This window comes from Triticum aestivum, chromosome 4D (genome assembly GCF_018294505.1).
Source record: "Triticum aestivum cultivar Chinese Spring chromosome 4D, IWGSC CS RefSeq v2.1, whole genome shotgun sequence".
NCBI classification, from domain to species: domain Eukaryota; kingdom Viridiplantae; phylum Streptophyta; class Magnoliopsida; order Poales; family Poaceae; genus Triticum; species Triticum aestivum.
In genome coordinates, this window is record NC_057805.1 from 506,883,429 (window position 1) to 506,890,243 (window position 6,815).

The window sequence follows — 6,815 nt, forward strand, 5'->3', positions numbered from 1 at the left end:
GTTGACATAGTAATGGCGCACTACCAAGTGCGCCACTATTATCTGGGATACTAATGGCGCACCAGAAGTGCGCCATTACTATTTGTTACTAGTGGCGTGTTAATAGTGGCGCACCTGTAGTGCACCATTAATAACCAAAATAGGTGCGCCACTAACAACCTTTTTTCTAGTAGCGCTAGTGCCAGCTGGGGCACTAGGCCTCGACATTCCTGTACACCCGATTGGGCAAGAGAATGTTGATTACAACGCTAGGCCACGCGGTTCATCTGCCCCTGTGCCTCTCCTGCTGCAAATGCTAAAAACTGCTTCTTCTGAGACATAACATATACTCCCTCCATTCCATAATATAAAAGCAGCATTCTTAAGTTTAAGATCAAAGAGGCATATAGCTTTTTGACAAGTCAAACCTCATAAATTTTCAGTAAGTTTGTGGAGAAAAACATTTACATCTGGAATGCCAAACAAATATCATAAGATGTAGTTTCATATTTTCGATATTTGGAATGGTAGATACAAATAGTTTTCTCTATAAACATGGTCAAAGTTTGCAATCTTTGACTTCTCAAAAAATCTATACGCACTACATTATGGGAGGCAGGGAGTACATGCACCTAGATCAAAGTCAACTCAATGATTTATATGGATCATAGGAAGAGAAAAAGAAATAAATTGGATCAACGATGAATTTATTTATTATTGACGAGAGCTTTATCGCCAACGACGTGCAGATACATGGAAGGGAGCTGTAATGCGAGACCATGCAGCAGCGATCTTTGTATGGGCTAGGCAGTTCATCTCATCCTTACATGCTGTTATGGACCAGAAACTTCTCGAAGCATAGTTAAAATGTTTAGAGTTGCATTTTCTTTGCATGGAAGTCATTGCAAAAGAAGTGGAAGCTGCTTATGGCTTGGTGAGATCTTAGGCAGGAGAGTGTTCAATTATGTCGCATAGCGCATTTTCCTTCTTGTGTATTGGTCAAACTGGTTTGTGCAATTCAAAATGCTAGATGAAGTGGGCCGAAAGTGAGACTGAGTTGAGCTGAGCACGCGACTGGTTTTAGATGTTGTGTGGGATTGCAGTTTTATATGGCCATCATGACTTAGGCTGGGCATTCATTATTAATTAGTTAGCTACAAAATAATATTGGTATACTTGCATGAATACACGTCAACAATTCATCATGGAAAATCCTAATCTAAAATCATTGTTGTTTTTGTACTATATATAATTGATGTAGCTACAAGGCGAGAAAACGTGATAAATCCCAGTCTAACGTTGGAAAAAGATCAGAAAGCGTCCAAGGGGCGAAAACAAAGAGAATATAAGTCTTCTAGATTTCCCCCAAGTAAAGTAAAAAGTCCTTTATTATTCTTGGTAGTCTTGCGCAACTCCATTCCCTGCTGAAACATTTTCGCTTCAAATCAGGTTATTCTCTAGCTTCTACGGCTTCATGTGAAGGATAGCGGGCGTACTGCCCGAAGAGCGCAATGTGTGGCTGATGTTTGGGTGTCATTTTTTGCGTTTTCCTATTGTCTTATTATTTTCTTTTTAACCTTTTCTATTTTTTGTTTTGCTTTCTTCACCTTTTATTTGCATTTATGTTTACTTTGTTCGTTTTCTGTTTTTCTTTTATTTTTGGAAAATACATGAATATATATTAACCGGCCACGTGCTCAGCTCAACTCAGGCTCACTTTCAAACTAACATTAACATTTGTTTCTGAGACCTATTAACTAAAGAACATACTTTCTAAAAATAAAAATATTAGTAGATGTGCTGCACTATTAAGCATTAAGGATCTGTCAAGGCTTCCTGCCAAAAAAAGAAGGATCTGTCATGGCGCAATGCCCACAATCCTTCGCATAAATCGTTTAATAGGATGACTCATTCATCCTTGCATACACTAGAAATTCGTTAGCTACAAATTAGTCCATCGAAAAATAAAGCTAGATTCATCCTTGCATAAACTAGTAATTAATCAGTTTGCTACATACTAAACACAGTGTGGGTCTTTGCATACAACAAACAGTACGCTCATTTATTTTACCTAGACTAGAAGCTGAACAGCGGCATACGACATTTCCATTCATAGAGAGCATATGATTTCACTTTTACTAAATCTCAAGTGTTCTAATACTTTTTAGGTATTGATTACCTAAAATGGCAAACTATTACCTCACACAAAAGTTTAGTACTCAAAGGGTGCAATTTTGCCAGAAAAAACGATAAGTGCAGGTGTTGATCCAAAGATTGAAAGATGACTGAAATATAAATATATTATGGACAATTTAAAAATAGAAAATTAGTAATTTCTTCACGCGCCCTTGTTAACACTGCGGCCTAGCTCCATCACATGAATATTGTAAGCTATTTTTTTTGTGGCGATATTGTAAACTAGCTACTACAACGGTGTAATTCCCTTGTCAATATTGAAATTATTTGCCAGCACAACCACTGCCCATTGGGGACAATTAACTAATAATTAGACAGCTAGTTGTAAAATGCATGGTTCGCATATTTGTAAAATGATATACACTTGTACACGTACGTGGGATAAAATGATTCAAGTTGTGTTAACTCAACCCATGATATATTGCCAGCTTGTACGCACGCATTATTGCATGAATGATGATCAGATCCACATCTTGTATCTGATCATGGCGTCTCTTCTTTGCTTTTGCGAGTTACAACTGCAGCAACTCACTTGGCATGCTTTTCTTTTTGTTAAGCTTAAGCAGCACCACAAAGAACATGCATCTGCGAAATAGAAGGATGGTTTGGATAATTTAATCATGGGATCGATAACCTGAACTGTAAATCTTTTGTAGGGTAAAGCGAGTAAATTTTATTTCAACCAGGTCTCTATGATGTTGCAACACTTTGACATAAATTTTGTTATTGTGATAATTTGAATCAAATTTCAGCTTCATAATTTCACGCTAAACTAGAAATGGCTGACATGATCGGTTTTGACAATAGGGTCTCGGGAAACAGCTCAAGCTAAAACCTGGCTGAAAGTGTCCAGAAAATAAAATCGGGCTCCCACCAGAATACCAAAATACTTGTTTTAAAGCAAAATTTACTGTATATACACACATGAATATAGTGTTGTTAGGGAATGTCATTTAACATTGGTGAATTAAACGAGTACACCCGATAGGTAAATACGGTCGAAGACTGAAAGCCATTGATATCCATGAGAAAAGGACCATTTTCTAGCTGATGTTTTTTTAGAGCGGAGGCGCTTGGCCGACCATAAGAATGAGGCCCTTAAGTTTAATGCTACTAGTTCTAGAGTTTGCAGAAAATAAAAACGAAAAAGAAGGCAAGTGAAAAGGTTTGATACAAGCCACTAGAGCCAAAACAAGCGATGCAGCCCAAGCCACCGAGATTAGCCACCGGAGCTGATGAACTCGGTTTTCTAGCAGATGATCCTGATGAAATATATCAGTTTTTGGAAGGCCATTTGCGGTCTTTCCTGTAACTCAAATATCAATCGGATACAGGCCCGCACTCCCTTTCTTGGATCTCAAATTGTCAACTCTCTAGTTAGGGTCATGGTCTTGAAATGATCCCTTCTTGTAGCAGTCGATTTGACTCAATTTTTGTACAGATATGTGAAATTTTGGATGCATCCACATTATTAATATCCTAGTACATCTCTCGACCATATGGACAGCTAGATATCTAGAGCTTCTCTGCCGAACTAATGGAGATCGACGTGCATATATGTATCTTACTAGCTAGGCAACGCTGCCGACATGGAAAGATAATTATATATATCCCTGTGAACAGTTGAGCGACCAAACAAAACTACATGGAAAGAGAATAATTCTGACCAATAATATATCTTAGAATTCCTGCAGCGCACAGATTTCGAGACCACGACTTGCATCTTGCATGAAAATATGATCGATCAACTTGCATGTTCCATGGATTGGAGGCAAACGACAAGCTAGTAATCCAACGTCTGATTGACGCCTGAAATGGGCAGCAGATTGATCCAAAGAATCAGTAGGAGTAACTGGACGTACCTAGAGCTAGCTATGGCTTCGGTCGATCGTGTGAAACGGAGAATAAAAAGGTCTCCATTGGCCACCACCGTGAGACGCTATGTTTGACCTAACAGCTTACGTGCATGCATCTGCAGCAGAACCCTAGGGACGGAAACTCACGCCGTTGCTGCACCGCTCATTTTGCTCTGAACCATCTGATGCGCAACGGCTGCTGCAAGCCGACAAGTTCTTGTGCAAGGTCGGTGGGGAGCTGTCAAAGCTGAACAATGGAACTGATCTCTCTAGTGATCTAAACGATCTTCTATTTCTTTACAGAGGGAGTACATCCGTGGAGGAAACAGAATGCCCGAAAGAGAAGGCGCGCAGGCCTTGGGTGATCCTGAAGTTCGGGTCTTCAAGATGCGACATGGGTACGTGCATGCTTCTGTACAACTATGTGTTTACATGTTAACACCCCCCTTCATCCGGAACGCCATTTGGTAGGACATATAGAATGGAATGGAACTCATGAAATACAGGCGACGGTAGTCCTTTGGTGAACAAATCTGCAAATTGGGAGCTCGAAGGAATATGAAGAACGCGAGCTTCACCGTGTGCCACGCGATCAAGAACGAAGTCTAGATCAATCGCAATATGCTTCGTGCGTTGATGTTCAACTCGATTTGAAGCAAGATAGGAGGCACTGATGTTGTCGCAGTAAACACACTAGTAGAAAAAGGACCTAATGTGAGACACATTAGTCCCGGTTCGATTTTGGCCCGGTACTAATGGTACCATTAGTGCCTGTTCAAATGACCTTTAGTACCGGTTCGTGCCACGAACCGGTACTAAAGGGGTGGTGGCAGGCTGGCGTCAGGCCGGGGCCCCACACTAGTAGAAAACAGGGCTTAGGTCACAGGACAGTTTTCACATTAGTCCCGGTTCAGTCACGAACCGGGACTAATGTGAGCATTGGTCCCGGTTCGTGCGGCCAGGGACCTGTCGGGCCTCGTGGGGGCATTGGTCCCGGTTGGTGAGACAAACCGGGACCAATGGGCCACGCTCCTGGCCCACCATCCTTTAGTCCCGGTTCCTACCACAAACCGGGACTAAAGGGCTGGTCCTAGTTGCGGCCAGTGTTTAGTCCCACCTCGCCAACCGAAGGGCGCTCACACCAGTTTATAAGCCCGTCCCTCTATGCCTTGTTGAGCTTCTCTTAGAGTGAAAATAGATGCCCTTATACAGGGAATTTCACAGAAATTTACTATGAATTTAGGTTTAATTTTCTCTATAAGCGCATCTATGTTCATTTTTTTATATTTATAAAATAAATAAACCTTAATAAAATAAATAAAACTAAATAAACCTTAATAAAATAAAATAAAATAAACTATAGTAACTGCAATAAATAAACCTTAATAAATTAAGTAAAAATAGCAGCAGTAAAATAAATAAAAATAGCAGCAGTAAAATAAATAAAAATAAAATAATTAGAGTAAAATACATAAGTAATTAGAAATAAAATAAATAAGTTTTTTGTTGTAAGTAGAAACAAAACAAAACAAATAAAGCAAAAGAGAAAAAAAACAGAGAAAAAATTATGCCACCTACTAGGCCACCACGGCCTGAATACGACTAGAAACCCATCCATGGGCCAGGATTCAGGCCTGCAGAAGGCCCAGTAGGCCTACAGGCAAATAGTGACAGAATAGGCCCGTAAGCCTGCATTTGAGAGGAGCTCGAAGTGGTCAGCGCAGCTGCGCTTATAAACCACTGTCGAAGCCTCTCGGCTAGCGAGGTGGGACTAAACATCCAACAATGAAATAGAAACAACGCTACAAATGCAGGCTGACAACGATCGCGATTTCATGACCATCACGAAAGACGGCGGCTTCATCCATGCTCCGGTCCCTGAGTCGAGTCGAAAGTAATGATGCTATGTAGTTCTGAAATATCGATTAGCTCATGTTGTAATTAAACTTTAATGAACTTGTATGTCTTTTTAGTTTGGACTGTCGTTCAACTTATATGTAATCGATGCTATTTATTAGTAGGACCATGAATCGTGCTATTAATGTGTTGCTTTTCTCTTCCGATCCTTTTGTTGCATACTTATATATTGCTTATATATTGTCTGTGAATTGCTACTAACGTTTTGTTTGTCTAGTGCATAGAGATGCCGTCGTATGTCGTGTACAAGGGTAAGGTTCCCGGAGTCTACGACGACTGGGAGGAGTGTCGGAGACAGGTTCACCGTTTCAGCGGTAACAGTTACAAAGGGTACACCGCTAGGGAGGAGTCGGAAGCTAGATATGCGCGCTATCTAGCGGGAGAGAGGAGGGAGCGGAGGAGGAACCGGATGAAGACCAGTTTCATCGCGATGATGCTCATCGTGACCGCAGCTCTCTTCTATGTGATGGTAGTTTAGATGATCGATATCGACTTTGTAATGTGACGACAAACTCAGCTAATATATATGATGAACTTTGCTAATGTCTCGAGACCTAAACTTGGCTAATGTTTGAACTTTGTTCGCTATTTCGAATTTGGAGACTAATATGATGAATTCTATTGTGTGATGTTTATATTCTGTGCTGTGTAACGTGTATTTTGTAACCTGTGCAAATACCAGATATTTTGTAACATGTGCAAATACCAGAAAAGCAAATAATAATAATTCCTAATATTCATAATAGTGGCGCACCATATTGAGCAGTAGTGGCGCACCAGGGCTAAATACCAGTGGCGCATTACGGGGCATAGTAATGGCGCACTTGGAGGCATACGTGAAGGTAAATACGCCCCCCTAGGAGGCAT